Source organism: Dasypus novemcinctus, chromosome 13 (genome assembly GCF_030445035.2).
Source record: "Dasypus novemcinctus isolate mDasNov1 chromosome 13, mDasNov1.1.hap2, whole genome shotgun sequence".
Lineage (NCBI taxonomy): Eukaryota > Metazoa > Chordata > Mammalia > Cingulata > Dasypodidae > Dasypus > Dasypus novemcinctus.
Window position 1 is genome coordinate 70,665,275 of NC_080685.1, and position 17,633 is coordinate 70,682,907.

At 36.9% G+C, this 17,633-nt stretch overlaps 1 pseudogene; it reads right to left on the minus strand.

Annotated features, from left to right (window-relative positions):
• Positions 1-2,368: 2,368 nt before the first annotated feature.
• Positions 2,369-10,924, minus strand: LOC131280811 (transmembrane protein 41A pseudogene; annotated as a pseudogene).
• Between the last annotated feature and the right edge of the window lie 6,709 nt (positions 10,925-17,633).

Consider the following 17,633-nt stretch of genomic DNA (forward strand, 5'->3'; position numbering starts at 1 on the left):
AAAGATTCCCCCTATGTTTTCTTCTAAGAATGTTATAGTTTTTTCTCTAAGCTGAACTCAGCATATAAAAGCAATAACTTCCCCCAAGTGTGGTACATGACTCCTGGGGATGAGCTTCCCTGGCACTGAGGGACTGTTATAAAGTACCAACAAGCAATGCATCAGGGGGGAAAAAAGACCTTGAACAAAAGAGGAAAAGCTAAAGACAAATTAGTTTGTATGGCTAGATACTTCAAAGTGAGTCAGGAGTCCATCCCAGAGATAGTGCTTATGAACATCTCAATAGGATCTCATTGTCAGTCAAAGGAGATACTACCCCAAATATCAAAACTGCTCAGTGTATGGAGGCATCTAGACACTATAGTTAGGGCAGATAGCTCAGAAATTTGAGCCCTTGCCAGTGGGCCCTAATCTGGTGTTTATGCTCCCCAGTGTGACAGAGTTAGACTCAGCAGTGTTTTCCTTATGCATGACACTTCTGTCCTTCTATTTTGAACCGATAATTAGTACTAGAGTTGGTAGGTGTACATCTAAGAGACTTAAATCTTTGGGCTGTTCATGTGCCCAGTGAGCTCTGAATCACAATAGTGTTGCAACACCTACTCTCTCCAGTTCAATGGACTCACCCAGGACAACTAACAGGGAGGAGATAATGGACAAACAACATACCAAGGAACCAAAGTGCCTACAATTGCAAGCAAGAGTCCCATCCATTGGTTGTATGGGATCAGAGTCCCTCTCAATTAATGGTGGAGTGAGCATCACCATCCCAGAGTCCTCTGCATTGGGAAATGAACTATGGTCTAAAATAAAGTTACTAGTATTCTACTATAGACTTATTGTGATTCTAGCAATGGAAGAAATACCATCATTGTGGAGACAGGGACCTATGGATGTTATGGGATTGGAGAGAGCAAAAAACAGGTGTAATAGAGGGGCATTTTCAAGACTTGGTAATCATCCTGAATGGCATTATAATGACAGATAAAGGCCATAACCTATATCCAGCCATAACCTAGAGAGTCAAATGGGAGCAGGTGTTAACTACAGAGTAAACTATAAATCCATGCTTAGTGGCAATATTCCAAAATGTATTTATCAATTGCAAAGAATATACCATACTGCTGAAAGATGTTGTTAATGTGGAATATGTGGGAGGTGTGGGGAGCAGGACATATGGGAATTCCCTATATATTTTCTGTAACATTTATATAATCGAAGTATCTTTTAATTTTTTTAAAAGTGAAAATAAAAGATTATTATGGTTTTAGCTCCTATACTTAGGTCCTTGATCAATTTAAAGTTAATTTGGTTTTATGGTGTGATGTAGGGGCCCAAATCTATTATTTTGCGTATGGATATACATGGGTGTTTTAGCACCATTTGTTAAAGAGACAATTTCCCCCAATTAATGTTATTGGCACCCTGGTATGGGTTTATTTCTTAATGCTCAATACTATTCTATTATTCTATAAACCCATCTTTATGTCAGTACCACAACAGATTGATTACTGTGTCTTTGTAGTAAGTTTTGAAATCATGAAGCATGAGACCCCCATCTTTGTTCCCCTTTTTCAATATTGATTTGACTATTCTTGGCCCAATGTGACTTCATATGAATTTGAGTATTTATTAACTTTTATTTATTTTTATTTTTTTTATTTTTTGCTCTATTCATATTTAATAGTTTTTTTTCAATCAACTTGTAAGGATATGCAATCGTAAAGCTTGATAAGCATGGTAACACTAGTGTGTAGGAACATAAACAGAATCACAGAAATCATTGCGCATTTCAGCAGTATGTGGAAGTCACACACAGTTCAGCAGCTTGTTTCCCTTGGCCTGTAGAAGAGGTAGGCCATTAACAAAACATTACAGAGGAAACATTCTTCAAGAGATTAAGAGATGAAAGTGATATCTGTGCCATGGGTTCACATGGCATGATTTGCACTAGTAACACCCACTAAGGCTGTAATAGGTAAACATCTGTTGCAATAGCTTGACACTTTGCAAAAGAGACACTCTGGAGAAGAACAATCTACTCTACTTCCATGACAGCTCAGAAGGTGGCAAGAGTCAAATACAACAGACTATGCTGTACTCTCCTGTTATTCAGGAAAATATAAACAGAAATTTCTAGGAAGCCCTCTATTTCTAAGTGTCCTATTAACCAGGTTTATTTGAGAAAAAACGTGATATAATTCACCCTTGTCTGTGGCAAGATACTACCCACAGAGTAATAGTGTCCAATAATCTATTTAGGATAATTATAAAGCAATGCAGGGATTTGGAGAACTGTACTCATTGCATAAATAAGCAATGAAATCCAAGGATTTGACAATTGGAAAATCCAGATCCCGTGATTTTTTTAGCTACTTATATTATTAGAGTTGCTTGTTTCATTCAAATGCAGGTGTTTCAGGCTTAATTTTTTAATGGGCATCCCAGGAACTAAATCACAGGGCAATGGCCAACAATTTAAACGATAGTTTCCCAGAAGAAAAGAACATCTAGAGAGGTAAGAGTTGAAAGGATGGAGCCTGTCTGTATACAAGTGAAATAGTATGAGATCAAACCAATAAGAACCTAGAAGAATCACACAATGAAGATATCCAGTATCTGGGCCAAGAGGTTCAAGAACCAGTTTGGTGTAATGGGGAAAAGTATCAAAAACAATAAGAAGAACAGTAAGCTGTTCAATTCTCTGCAGCAGGGCCACTTTATCAGGAAAGTAGAACACCAACTGTTTGCCAAAAATACTGGAGAGCAGGTAGCAGCACGTGGCACCTACAGAGGTCAACACATGGCACAGCAGGAGCCCCAGTCACGTTCCAAGCAAAGCACCAGCTAAAATTTCAGGTAGCAAAAGCAGAGGATGGCGAAGCCCTGTTTGCAGAGGTAGGCGTTGCAGAAGAGCTCGGACTAGTAAACCTGATGCTCCTCACTGTATTCTCCAAGGACCTCGGAGAGCTCCCGCAGTTCTGCCAGGTCTGCGAGGACCTGTCGCCGGTCTCCTTGACGGAGGCCAATGTCTGCCCGCAGGCCAGTCTTGTTGACAGTAAGTACAGGACGAAGGTGCAGCCGGTGAAGAACAGGAGAAGGCGAAATCCCCAAGCATCCCCCGCAAACCTTCTGCGGAGAAGCCAAAAAGTCTGGTGGCAGCGCCCAGGTCCCCGCTGCACTCTGAATGCACTAGCAGAGCACAATTGCAGACTGAGGATCAGATTTTATATTTTTGTTAAAAAAAGACTGCTGGGACTTTCAAAATTAGAAGTGGAGGGAACTCTTCCTAACTCATTTTATGAAACTAGCAATACTCTGATACAAAAGTCAGATAAAGAAATCACAAGAAATCAAAGCTGCATTCCAATTTCCATTTTGCATATAGATGCAAAAATCCTCAACAAAATACTAGCAAATTCAATCTAAGAGCATAGTAACAGGATTATACACCATGATCAAGTGGGATTTATCCCATGAATGCAAGAGTAGTTCAACATAAAAAATCAATTAATGTAGCCCACCACATTAATAGAATGAAGAAAAAAAAATCACATGATCATTTCATTTGGCCAAACTTAATATCATTTTATACAAGCACTGAGAAAAATGAATAGAGGTTAACTTCCACAAAATGAAAAGGGCATATGAAAATCCCACAACTAACATTGCATTCAACGGTGGAAGACTGAAAGTCTCCCTCCTCAGGTCAGGAATAAGAAAAGGGTGTCAGCTCTCACCACTGCTAGTCAAAATTTTAATCATAACAATTAGTAAAGGAAAAGAGAAAATAAAAAGCATTCATACTGTAAAGAAGGATGTAAACAAAACTATATTCATAGATGGCATGATCCTTTGTACATAAAATCCCAAAAGAATCCAAAGAATCCAAAGGAAAACTACCACAAAATAAATGAATTTAGCCAATTTTCAGGTTACAAGATTAACATGAAAATAAAATTTTTTCAATATATTAGTAAAAATTTTGTTTATTAACCTTTGATTTAGATTAGAATACATGTGGGATTGATTTGCCTGACATGTTGTCTGCATTACGTCATTCTTTCTGTGGAAGAAACACTCCTCATTCTACCAGTACCAAATAAGAGTGATGGTTACCAAGGAAAAATAAGCTCTATCAATTTATAAGTCATGGTTTTTGGAGAATCAATGTCTAAAGATTAGTTTGTATATGCACAGTGCAAGTCTTGGTGAGGCAAAAGATATTGATACCTACAGGACTGAGAGGTGAATGGTGATACTAGAGCCATCCAGTGCTAGTTGATATTTGTGTTCCAACTCAGTCACAATGAGGAGACAAAGAGTGCAACTTGGCATTCAGTTGAGGTCATAGATATGCTTGGGTATGGCTGACAAGACAAAATATATAAGCAGAACAAAACACAAATACTTTTTGAAAACAATTTCACAATCTAGTCTTCCTGGCACGTAGAATACACAACGTCCACTGGTAAAAAATATATTTACTTTTCATGCAGGATATGTGATAAAATAGATAAAATTTATCCATAGTCAAGAGAAAACAAAAGCAATGGATAGACTTAACAACAGATATAAGATAGCAGTATAAAACACCAGTGAATTTAAGAAATGAATTAAAATTATTTAATTATTTCAAAGCAATAGTAAGAGCAATATATTAGGTTATTATAGAATATGGATATGTGAAATTCCTGACAGTAGTTTCAAAATGGATGGGTCTCTACACTGTAAGTGAAGTGATATGATGTTATTTGATGGTAGTCTTATATAATTGAAAAGTGTATATGGAAAACTACAAGTCAAAAACCAAATTATTAAAGATGTATAATTGATATGCTAAGTGAGGAAATAAAAATTGAATCAAATAAAATGTCCAATTAAAATTTAAAAAGGTAATAAATAGGTGTGGGTAGAAAAGCAATGCCAATGGAGAGAATGCAAAAAAGTTACAAACATGGTAAATAAAGAAACTGAAAGGAAGCCTACTCAGTGGGAGAATATATTTGGGAACCACTCATCAGGTAAGGTTCTAGTATTCATCATATATAAAAAATCCTACATCTCAAAAATAAAAAGATAACCCATTTAAAAATTGGACAAGTTATTTGAATAGACACTTAAAAAAAAAAAAAGAAATGGCTAAAAAGTACATGGAAAGATGCTCAACATCACTACCTTTTAGGGAAATGCAAACCAAAACAACAAAGAGATATCACCTTACACCTATTATATTGGTAGCTATTAAAAAAACAAAGACCTACAAGTGGTGGAGAGGATGTGGAGGAAAGGGAATATTCATCCACTGCTGATGGGAATGTAAAATGATGCAGCCATTGTGGAAAACACTTTGACAGTTCCTCAGGAAGCTAACTAAAGAACTGCCAAATGATCCAGCAATCCCACCACTGGGTGGGATTGAAAAACAGACCAATATGTCAAGCCCTCAATGTTATTGCAAGTAATTATGAATCTGATCTTCAAAAACTGAAACTTAGTGTTTACCATAGGTTCTGAGAGAAGGGGAAGGAAAGAATAGAATAGATGGAACATAGGGCATTCTTTTTAGGGCTTTAGAATTGTTCTCCATGATCTTGCAATATACCAGATAAAGGCAATTTTAAATTTTACCAAATCCTATAAAAGTATATGGTACAAATATAAACCATAATGTAAATCATTGACCATGGCTTAGGAGCAATACATCCATACATTTACATCAGTTATATCACATGTAAAATACTATTAGTAGGGGAGAGAAGAAAAAGGGGAGGACATTGGGTATATGGGAATTCCATATATTTTCTATATGACTTTTCTGTAACCTAAAGAAAAAAATTTAAAATGAGACACTGGGGGAATATATGGAAGAAATTTTCATTGTACATATAAGATAAAAGATCTTATAGTGATGAAAGACAATGTATACAAATTTCAAATTCTTTTTAAATTTTTGTATTTTATTTTTTATTTTTAATTATTTTATTTTCTCATTAATTTTATTTTTTTACTTTGTTTTTGGGGAGATTTTGGATCACAAAAAGTTCACAACTGTGGCAGAAAAGGATCAGTCATGTGGTTTGTTAGAATGGGGGATGTGTGGGGAGGGATCACCTGTGACATGCCTCTAAGTGTTCATGGGGCATTGTCTCAGTGGGTGTTGGCCCACATAATGACCCAAAGAATATTGAATTCCCACGCTGGGGAATCCTGCTACATTCTCAAATGAAGGAAGACAGACCACTTTACAAGGCCCTTGATATTGATCATTTTATTTATCAACTTTTCTTTGGAAATTGAAACTTATCCTAGTATTCTATTTTGCCTCAGAGTTATCTCCTAAAAGCCTTCTTATTGCTCAAATGTGGCCCTCTAAGCCAAACACAGCATATAAATACATTACCTTCCCACTGGCATGGGATATGACTCCTGGGGATAAGTTTCCCTGGCACTGAGGAATTATTACCAAGCACCAAATAACAATGCATTTGGAAAAAGACCTTGACCAAAAAGGGGAACTATTAAATACAAATGAGTTTTTATTGCTATAAGAGATTTCAATGTGAGTTGCAAGGTCATTCAAGAGCTTATGCTTATGTACATCTCAGCAGGGTCTTATTGACTGCCACAGTAAACAGTACATAAACCAATGGGGCTCCTGAGGGCTCTAGAGACATCTAGACACCATAAACAGAGCAGACATGCTCAGGAATTTGGCACTCTGTCACTAGGCCTTACTTTGGAATTTATGCTCCCCAGTGTAACAGACGCATTTATAGTTTCCCTACACATGGCTCTTCTACCCCTTTTACTGAGCCTATAACTAGCAATATACTTGTTAAATATACATCCCAGGGACTTAAATATTTGTCTGTCCATGTGCCAATTGAGCCCTGAAACTCAGTAGTGTTCATGTATATACTCCTTAGTTCACTGGACTCACACATGGTAACTAACAGGTAGATGATGATGGACAGTGACTATCCCAAGGAACAGAGAGTATCTGCAACTGCAAGCAAGATAGTTTCATCCACCTGCCCCATGGGATGTAAGAGCCCTCTCAATTAGAAATAGAGGGGACATCATCATCACCAAATCCTCAAGACTGGGAAATGAACAATAGACTAAAGTAGATTTGTTATTATTCTATTATAGACTTATTATTTTTCTAGTAATGGTAGTGCTTTTATCACTGATGTACAGGCAGTAGCCACCATAAGTTTTTAGGAAAGGGGGAGGGAAGATTCATTGTAACATGGGGGCATTTTTGGGAAACAAATTGTCCTCCCTGACATTGTGATGATGGATGCAGACCATTGTAATTTTGACATAACCTATAAAATTGAGTGTATACTATAATGTAAACTATAGTCTGGAGTTAGTAGAGACACTTCAATATGTTTATCAATTGTAACAAATGTACCACACTAATGAAAGATGTTGTTAATGTTGGAAAGTATGGCAGGAGAGTGGGGTGGGTCACTTGGTAATCTTCTATATTTTTTATATACCATTTATATAATCTAAAGCTTCTTTAAAAATGAAATAAATTTTTAAAATAAGTAAAAATAGTACTTTTTTTTACTTTTTATTTTTTTAATTTTCTTTATTCATTTTTTATTATTTAGTTTTTTACTTTGTTTTTACTTTTGTTTTTTTATTATTTAGTGTTTTACTTTGTTTTTGGATTGCAGAAGGATCAAAACTGGCAGTGGAAATCACTGGTGTGGTGTGTTGGTAATGGGGGTTGTGTGAAGATGGGTGCACCTGGAGCCTGATTCTATGGAATGTGAATATGTTCAAATGGTCATGGGGTGTCATCTCAGTAGGTGGACATCCACACAACAACCAAAAGAATATGGAGTTCCCATCCTGGGAAGTCCTGCTACATTGTCTAACAGAGAAGAAAGAATCCCTAGAGAACATGGGCAATGTCCATGACCAGTCCACCCTTGATATTGATGGTTGTACTAATGAAACTTGTTCTTGTGACATTGAAACTTGATGTAGTATTCTATATTGTCTAAAACTAACTTCCTAAAAGCCTCCTCATTGCTCAAATGTGGCCACTCTCTAAGTCAAACTCACAATATAACCTACCAGCCTCCCAGTGTAGGACATTACTCCTGGGATGGGCCTACTTGGCACTGAGGGATTATTACCAAGCAACAAGTAGTGATGCATTTGGAAAAAGACCTTGGCCAAAAAGGGAATATATTAAAGACAAATAAGTTTTTATGGCTAAGAGATTTCAAAGTCATTCAAAGTCAGGAAGTCATTCTAGAGGTGGTATTATGTGCATCTCAGAAGGATCTCATTGACTTCCACAGGAAACAGTGCATCAAACAGGGTGCCTCCTAGGGGCTCCACGACATCTAGGCACTATAGGCAGGGCTGTCAATCTCAGAAATTTGGTACTGTGTCAGTGAGTCTTACCTTGGAATATATGTTCCCCAAAGTAACAGATTTAGACTCATAAATTCCTAACTCACAACTCTTCTTCCCCTTTTATGAACCTATAATTAACACTATACTCATTAAATATATGTCTCAGAGACTTAAATCTTCCATCTGTTCATGTGTCAATTGAGCCCTGAATCTTAGCAGAGTTGCAACACCTACTCTCCAGTGTATTAGACTCATCCAAGATAACTAACAAAAGCATGATGATGGGCAATGCCCATGACAAAAAACATAGCATGTCTTCAACTGCAAGCAAGACTGTTCCACCCATCTGCCCCATGGGATCTAAGCCCCTCTCAAGCAGAAACAGAGTGGGCATACTCATCATAAAATCCTCAAGAATGAGAAATGAACAAACATAAGGAGGGGAATCCAACTATAGACTAAACTAGATTTATTATCATTCTAGCAATGGAAGAACTTACAATATTGATTTAAAGGCATTGGCCACCAAAAGTACTGAAGGAAGGGAGAGGGGAGAATAGGTGTAAATGGGCATTTTGGGGACATTGAAATTGTTCTGCATGACATTGCAGTAATGGATACAGGCTATTATACATTGTGTCAAAATGTATAAAATTGTGCTCTACAAAGCATTTCGCTATGCTTCAATACATGTTCATCAAATGTAACAAATATACCACACTGAGGAGTGATGTTTTTATTAGGGGAAGATATGGGGGGCTAAGGAGTTGGGGTATTTCAAAATCCTCCAATAATTATGATGTAACATTTATGTAATCTAAAGCTTCTTTAAAGATAAAAAATAATAAATACCAAAATATAAATAAAATATTTTGATAAGGAAAATTAAATTGAACTCATGAAAATTGGGAGATGTAGCTAAAACAATACTTAGAAGGAAATTTATACCATATATATGAGTCAACCAAAGGGGTGCTGATGCAAAATACTAGAAATTGGTTGGTTTTCACAAAGGGTATTTATTTGGGGTAGAAGTTTACAGTTACCAGACCATAAAGCATATGTTACTTCCCTCACCAAAGTTTATTTTCATGTGTTGAAGCAAGGATGGCTGCTGATGTCTGTGAGGGTTCAGGCCTCCTCCCTTCCAGGGTCTTGCTTCTCTCTGGGTTCAAGGTTCCTTTCTTCCTGGGTTTTTCTTCTCTTTCCTCGTGTGTTTACTTCCTACCATGCCAGCTTAAGATTTCAACATCAAACTCCAACATCAGAACTCCAACATTAAGAACCCTCAACTCTGTCCTTTGTCATGCCTTTTATCTGTGAGTCCCCATGCCCTAATGACATGGCCCAATCAAAGCCCCAATCATAGGTCAATCACACCCAAGTACAGACCAGATTACAAATATAATCCAATATCTATTTTTGGAATTTATAACCATATCAAACTACTACACCATTATATACACATACTAAAGGAATAAAAGGCCTAAATTTGTAACCTAAGCCTACATTTTAGAAAACAAGAGAAGAGAAAATGAAGTCTATAGCAAACATAAGAAAGGAAATTATAAAAATTAGAGAATAAATCTATGAAATTTTAAAATGGTAAAACTAAACAGAAAAATAAAAATAAAAAACAAAACACAATGAACCCTGAATCCAATTACAGTCCTTTATATTTCAGTTGGCTTGGTAGTAATGTTCCCTATTTCATTTCTGATTTTTGTGATTTCTATCCTCTCTCTCTCTCTCTCTCTCTCTCGTCAGTTTAGCTAAAATTTTGTTGATTTTATTGATCTTTTCAAAGAAAAAAATACTTTCCAACTTTTGTTATTATTGATTCTCTCTCTCTCTCTCTCTCTCTCTCTCTCTCTCTCTCTCTCTCTCTCTCTCTCTCTGTGTCTTTCTCTCTGGCTTTCTATTACATTTATCTCTACTCTAATATATATTTCCTTCCTTATACTTCCCTTAGGTTAAGTTTGTTCTTATTTTTCTAGTTATTTTCTAGTTCTTCCAGATTTATGGTTGAGTCTCTGATTTGAAGTCTTTCTTCTTTTATAATGTTGCCATTTAGAATTATAAATTTCACTCTCATCAGTGCCTTCACTACATTCCATAAGTTTGGTATGTTGTACTTTCATTTTCATTTCACTAAAGATATTTCCTAATTTCCCTTCTGATTTCCTCTTTAACTCATTGGTTGTTTAAGTGCATGCTGTTTCATTTCCATGTTTTAAATTTCCCTTTCTACCTCAGTAATTGATTTCCAGCTTCATTCCACTGTGAAAAAAAAAAGTCCATTGAATAGTTCCAATAATTTTAATTTACTGATATTTATTCTGTGACCCAACATATGGTCTATCCTGGAATATAATCCATGTCCCTTGAGTAGAATGTGTTTTCTGGTTTCAGTGGGTGTAGTGCCATATATATATATGTACACACATACATACATATCTGTTAGATCTAGTTGGTTTAGTGTATCATTCAAGTCCCGTACTTTCTTACCGATTTTCCGACTAGATGTTGTATTCATTATTGAGAGTGGTGTGTTAAAATCTCCTACTATAAATATGAGACTATCAATTTCTCCTTTCAAGTCTGTCAGTATTTGCTTCATATATTTTGGGGTTCTGCTGTTAAGTGCGAATATATTTATTATTGTTACATCTTCCTGTTGAATAGTCCCCTTTATAAGTATACAATGACCATCTTTGTTCTTCGTATTAGTCTGCCAAAGGGATGCTGATGCAAAGTACCAGAAATATGTTGGCTTTTATAAAGGGCTCTTATTTGAGGTAAAAGCTTATGGTTACAAGGCCTTAAAGAGTGTAATTCAAGATTGTTTTCTCACCAAAGTAAGTTATATTGATATATTTTTCATCTCTTTTCTTTTCGTTCCCATGCAATGTGTTGAAGCAAGATGGTAGCTAATCTCTATGTGGTCTCTGTTTCCTGGGCTTCCTCTTTCTCTTAAGGTTCTGTGGACCCAGCCTCTTCCCAATCTCCTGTGTAGGCTGCATAGGGCTTGTCTCTCAGGGCTTCCTATTTCAATCTCAACTCTTTGATCAAGGTCAGTTGTAAACTATCAGATGAATGGTTCATCTCTGCCTGGGGTTTTAGCTGTTTGAACCTTCTCCTTTCCATTACATGGCAGGATCAAAAAGACAAAGTTCTCTCCTCTAACATGTCTTCTTGAGTGACGGTCCATTTATATCAGTCCACCAAGGGGGCAGTGACTCAACCTGAGTCATGGCTTACTGATGTGGTTGAACAAAGCCCTAATCTTAACAGGGAATTTAATCAAAGGCCCCTCAATTGAATCAAATATAATTAAGAGTATACATCCAGAAAAATAGATTAGTTTACAAACCATAATCTTTCTTTTTGGGGATTCATAACATAATCTCAAACTGTCACATCCCTCATAAGTGTTTTTACTTAATGTCTACTTTATCCTATATTAGTATAACTACTCCAGCTTTCCTTTGCTTACTAGTTGCATAGTATATATTTTTTCCATCCTTTCATCTTCAGTCTACTTGTATCTTTGACTTTAAGGGGAGTCTTATGCAGACAGCATATACGTGGGGCAATGTTGGGTTTTTTTTACAAATTCTACCAATCTTTGCCTTTTGATTGGAGCACTTAATTCATTTACATTTAAAGTCACTCCCAACAATACATGTCTTTCTTCTGCCATATTGCTACTTATCCTTTGGAAGCTTTGTACTCTTTATGTCCTTCACAGCCATTAAAGCCTACTGTTATATTTATTTGATTTCTTGTGTTGTACCACATTGTGTGTCTTGTCATTTATGAATGGATATATTTTTTCATTTATTTTCATTTGACTCCCATGGGTTTAATATTTAAAATCCTGAATATATGAACAATATTTGGTTTGATACCAACATATCTTCAATATCATGCATATATGATTTTCCTATACTTCACTGTAGCAGTTTGATATTACTGATGATTACCACTTGGATTATATTTGTAATCTGATCTGTACCTGGGCCTGACTGAGTTATAATTTGGGCTTTAATTGGGCCACATCATTAGGGCACTGAGTCCCCACCCATTGGAGGGTGGGGATTCACAGATAAAAGGCATGGCAAAGGACAGAGTTGTGGGTTTCTGATGTTGGGAGTTTTGATGTTGGAGTTTGATACTGAAGACTTAAGCTAGAGCTTCAGAAAGACAGCATGCAGAGGAGAGAGAAACCAGCCCCAGGAAGAAAGGAAACTTGAACCCACAGAAAAGCAAGCCCCAGAAATGTAGGAACCCAGGAAGCCTGAACCCTCACAGAGGTTGGCAGCCATCTTGCCCCAAATAGACTTTGGTGAGGGAAGTAACTGATGCTTTTTGGCCTGGTATCTGTAAGCTCCTGCCCCAAATAAATACCCTTTATAAAAACCAACCAATTTCTGGTATTTTGCATCAGCATCTGTTTGTCTGACTTATACAAAATTTGGTACCAAGGGGTGGGGAAGTGCTTTTGCAGTTACTGAAATGCTGGAATGGTTTTATAAATGGGTAAGGGGTATTTTTTGGAGGAACTGTGAGATGCTTGGAAGAAGACCTATAGTGCTTTGAAGAGACTGTTGATAGCAATTTGGATGCTAAAGTGACTTTTTATGATGCCTTAGAAGTAAATGATGAAATTATTATTGGAACTGGAGGAAAGGGAATCTGTGTTTTAAAGTTGCAGAAAACTTAGCAAGATTAAGTCCTGGTCTTCAACGGAAGGCAAAATTTGAAAATAGCAAGCCTGGGCATTTAGCTGAAGAACATTCCAAAGTAAACCCAGAGAATGTGGCTTGGCTTCTGCTTGCAGCTTATAACAAAATCCTAGATGAGAGAGATAAGCTAAGGACTGAACTGTTTGGCAAAAAAGAAAACAGAAACTGATACCAGAAATTCTAAGCCTTTGGAAATAAAGTTCCCATATGAAAGTGCCCCATTTGAGGTCTTCACTAAACTTGGAAATGGTAAATCAAGACTGAAGATGCAGTTATCTAGGAAAGACTTGTGGAAATTATTACTGTCTGATGGCTTGGACCCTTGCTTCCTGCATGCTAAACCAACAGGCTTTTTGAGAGAGTTGTACGAACAAAACTACTGTCAGCCTGGAATAAAAAGGACACGGAAGGAGAGGCTGAAGGAGAAACAGCTTTAAGAGGAAAACCATGAAAGCTGAGATGTGAAATTAAGACTTTACCTTGGGCCAAGAAAGAACCTCACCCATGTATACAGAGAGGGAGAGTTTGCCCCAGTAGTTGAAAAGAATGGATGTTCCTGCCCGATGTTCCGGGAGAGTTTTGCTGCCCCGGGGTACAGAGAGGAGGGAGCATATTCCCCAAGGATTAGGGCAGTTAAGGTCAGCACCCCACAGGTCTGAGAGTGATGGACCTGTTCCCCAAAGGTTAGGGAAAGTCAGGTGGTCAACTCATTACTCTGAGAGGGTTGAGCCTGTATGCCGAAGCTTAGGGGGAATTTTGTCTTCACATCACTGTACTAGGGGGTTTAAGACTCTAACCCAAAGATTGGTGAGGTGTGGCAATCACCCCAGTACTCCTGGAGGGAGAGGTCTGGAGCTTGATTGACACCCAAATGCTTAATGAGGGTGGAACCAAGAAAATAGCCACTGGGCAAACTGGTGGAAAGTGTGAGTTCCCATTAGGACCAAGGGGGTAAAAAACATCTTCTTAAGAATGATTCTCAGACTTTGAAATTGTAGAGAATTCCCTGCTGGTCTACTAAACTGTAGAGAAATTGTGACTCATGTTTCTCTCCCAATTTCTCCTTACTATAATGAAAATGTTTACCCTTTGTCCATTTGTGTATTAGAAGCAGATGAACTGTTTTGTAAGTTTCAGAGGTTGATAGCAGATGGGGCTTTGCCCCAAGGCAAACTGTATTTCTTTATATTGACTTTGATATGATTCACTACTTGCATTGTAACTGATTTAAGTTTTTTTTTTAATATTATAATATCTTTTTGGAATTCAGAGGGTGGAGTGTGGCAGTTTGATATTATTGATGAATTCCAAAGAGAAATATTGGATTATGTTTGTAATGCGATCTGTACCTGGGCCTGATTGAGTTATAATTTGGACTTTAATTGGGCCACATTATTAGGGCACTGAGTCCCCACTCCTTGGAGTGTGGGGATGGATTCACAGATAAAAGGCATGGCAAAGGACAGAGTTGTGGGTTTCTGATGTTGGAGTTTTGATGTTAGAGTTTGATGCAGAAGAATTAAACTGAAGCCCTGAGAAGTCAACACGCAGAGGAAAGAGAAAACAGCCCCAGGAAGAAAGGATTCTTGAACCCAGAGAAAAGCAAGCCCCAGGAATGTAGGAACCCAGGAAGCCTGAACCCTCACAGATGTCAGTAGCCATCTTGCTCCAAATAGACTTTGGTGAGGGAAGTAACTGATGCTTTTTGGCCTGGTATCTGTAAGCTCCTGCCCCAAATAAATACACTTTATATAAACCAACCAATTTCTGGTATTTTACATCAGCACCCCTTTGGCTGACTAATACATCCACTATACCTACCATATTTTTGCATTTGTTACAACTTTTGTATATATACATTGTTTGTCTTCTTTCATAGATTTATCATTGCTTTTTTATGCATTTGCATTCTAGCTCATGTAGGAAGTAAGAAGTGGAGTAACATACCAAAAATACAATAACACTGGCATTTATAATTACCCAAATAGTTATTACCTTTACTGCAGGTCTGTATTTCATTATGCTGCTGTGAACCACTCTCCAATGTCCTTTCATTTGAGTTTGAAGAGCACCTTTTATCATTGCTTATAAGGCAGTTCTAGTGGTGATGTACTCCTTTAGATTTTTTATCTTAGAATATTTTAATATTTCATTTTTGAAGGGAGACTCACTGGATATGCAATTCCTGGCTGGCAGGTATTTTCCATCAGTACTTTAAGTATTTTTTCTTTTTTCTCATATTTGATCTTCTCTCTTATTCTTGGATGTACATGGTAATACTTTTTTGCTACATTAGGGAAGTTCCCTGTCATTATTTCTTTGACTATTCCTTCTGCCCGTTTCTTCTTTCTTATCCTTCTGGGACTCCCATAACATGTATATTGGTTCACTTAATGGTGTCCCATAGCTATCTTAGACTATTTTTCTCTTAACATACTCTTTTTTTTTTTTTTCTTTTTGCTCTTCAGCTTGAATCATTTCCATGAGTTTTTTTTTAAAGATTCATTTTTATTTATTTATCACCCCTTGCTGCTTGCTTGCTGTCTGCTCTCCGTGTAGACTTGCTGCATATGCCCCCATGTCTGCCTGTCTCCCTTTGTTGCATCATCTTGCCCCACCAGCTCTCCATGGGTGCAGGCCATCAGCTCTCTATGGGCATGGGCCATCAGCTCTCCATGGGGGTGGGCCAGCTTGCTTTCACAAGGAGGCCCTGGGAAGTGAACACAGGGCCTCCCCTATGGCAGATGGGAGCCCAATTGGTTGAGCCACATCCACCTCCCTCCATGGGTTTTTTCTTCACTTTCGATGGTTGATTTTTCTGTCTGCTTCAATATGCTCTTGAAATCCTCTTAGTCATTTTGTATTTAAGTTATTGTAGTCTTCAACAACAGTATTTCTCTTTGGTTCCTTTTTAAAACTTTCATCTCTACACTTAGACTCACATATTTTTCATTACTTCTTTGTACTTTTCTTCATATCTTTGAGTATTTTTAAGATCATTCTTTAAAGACTTTGCTCTGTATGTACACATTCTCATTTTCTTAATTGATGTTTTCTGTATTTTATGTCTTCCTTTTGATGCACCATCCTTGCCTCTTTCTTTGTCTTGTACTCTTTCATTGCATACTGTACATTTTAATATTTGAAAATTTTAACTCTGGCATGTATTCCCTTAGATATCTGTTTCTTTGTTTTCTGACCATCTGGTGATACGATAGAGATCTTTTAAAGCTTCAGTCATCCTGTCAGGAAGGTCTGCTCAAGGCAAATGAAGTATTTAGAATTTTCCCTGTCTTTCTAGCTCCTGTCCTGTCCTGGAATTTTGCTAATTAATTGTCGTGGAGTTGCCCAATATCTCTCCCCTTTTCCAGGGAAAGTTTTAACCATGCCTTTTTCCCATGTGGGTTGGAACAATAGCTGTCCTCAGAGTCAGGGCTCAATTATTTGATCTTGATAATCAAAAGGCATAATCAGCAATCAGCTGTGCCCACCCCTCTTCTTGTGAAAGAGGAGTTTTGCATCCTTTTCTATTAGCAGCTGCTAGCCAGGACCTGGACCCGCTGGTGGATTTGGGCATTGAGAGACACTGTGCTTAGAAAGCAACTTACAATTCTTTAACACAATTTATTGCCTCTTTCTTCCACTTTTTTTTTCTGGATGCATATAGTATTCTGACCTCTGGAGTTTCAGAATAGTTGTTTCACATAATTCCTGCCTGTTTAATAGTTGCTTTGTTTGAAGGACTAAGTCCTGGAGTTCCTTACACCATCTTCTTCCCCAGAAGTTGTTGAGAAAATATTCTTATATCTTTTATTATATTTGAAAGTCTTCTTGGTACCAGGGCACTTTTTCCATCAGTAAATAAGGCCCTCATATATAGTAAATCTTTCAATGAATTTTTCTTAAGACTATTCCTAATGTTATATTAATACCCATTTATTTCAAATGATAATAACCCAACAAAAATGGGTTATATTTGAATAGATAATTATTTCCCCTCCAAATAAACTAACTTAAATGCTCTTTTTCTATTCCCAGGAATAGAAAATTAGCATGAAGACTATTGAACATAGTACTTGATAATGATTTGACATATTTAATTGCAATTTTATGGGATTATTTTCCCAGGAAATGACTTTGAAATCTCTAAATCAGAAATAATATCAGTTTTATTTTCTGTAAACTTAGTAGAAAATTTATTAAATGTTTAGGCTTAGTTAGAAGAACTTCTAGCTTGTTACTAGTACATTACCAACCTGGATTTGTTTTTTAATTGAGCAGTGATTACCATAGACTCCATCACCATTAGTTTTTTTTCACAGACATGTAGCACACATTAGGAAGATGGTTGTCATTGAACTACACAAAGCAACACCTAATACCAAACAAGTCCTAACCTGTATGTTGGTGCTTACTAATAGTAAGATAATAATAAAACTTTTAAAATTGCATATTTTTTTTCTTTTAGTGGAAGTAAATAATATGAGAAATATATTG